This window comes from Camelina sativa, chromosome 12 (assembly GCF_000633955.1).
Source record: "Camelina sativa cultivar DH55 chromosome 12, Cs, whole genome shotgun sequence".
NCBI classification, from domain to species: Eukaryota; Viridiplantae; Streptophyta; class Magnoliopsida; order Brassicales; family Brassicaceae; genus Camelina; species Camelina sativa.
This window is the reverse complement of record NC_025696.1, coordinates 19,735,272-19,736,097: the sequence shown is the minus strand read 5'-3', so window position 1 is coordinate 19,736,097 and position 826 is coordinate 19,735,272. Positions and strand designations below refer to the sequence as shown.

At 42.7% G+C, this 826-nt stretch overlaps 1 pseudogene; it reads left to right on the top strand.

Moving 5' to 3' along the window:
- LOC104732246 overlaps nt 1-826 on the top strand; it is a 20,180-nt pseudogene that overhangs the window by 12,451 nt on the left and 6,903 nt on the right.

Here is an 826-nt window from a genome sequence, read left to right as displayed (position 1 = left end):
AAATGCAAACACAAAATTATACTAATATTTCAGTGTCATAAATAAGTAACATTTTGAGACTGTAGTGTGACTTAATGTATTATTTGCTACTGTTTAGCCACTTTGTTTAGTTTTAAAAAATTATTTTTTTCAGTCACAAAATAGTCGTTAAGTACCACTACTTTGTTACTCTTTCCCNGTTGAAATTTCCTACTTGTTTTCTCCACTTATTTGTCACAAAAGAGTCATCAATTACCACTACTTTGTGACCACAACCTGAAACTATGATCGAATTGCTTCTGTTTAGCGACTGAAAATTAATGTTTCATATATGNTATAGGCCGGCAACGATGCAACAGTACTCTCGACAACCTTCTCCTCAGCCCCAACACCAAGGCTTACAACATCAGCTCCACTCCCAGATGCAGCAGCCACCACCACCTCAACCACATGATCCGCCGTATCAACATCCGGCTACTCAGAATCTGGGATACCAACCGCCGGTTCATCTTGGATATCAACCACCGCTTCACCATCCGGCTTATCCACCACCGCTTCAGAATCTGGGGTTTCAGCCGCCGCCTCCTCAGCATCCGGTGTATCAACAGCTTCCTCCTCAGAATCCAGGGTTCCAACCGCCGCCGCCTCAGAATCAGGAGGATCAAGAGCATCCACCACCGGCTCAGAATCAGGAGAATCAAGACTTCCAACAGCAGCTTGATGCTTTGCTTGCACTTCCTGGTCGACAGCATCTACCGTTGTTGAGTCCGGTTCCCATCCCCGACACTGACAGTATATGGTAAATTATTTTTTTCTTTTATTTTATCATTTGAATATCTTTTTTTTT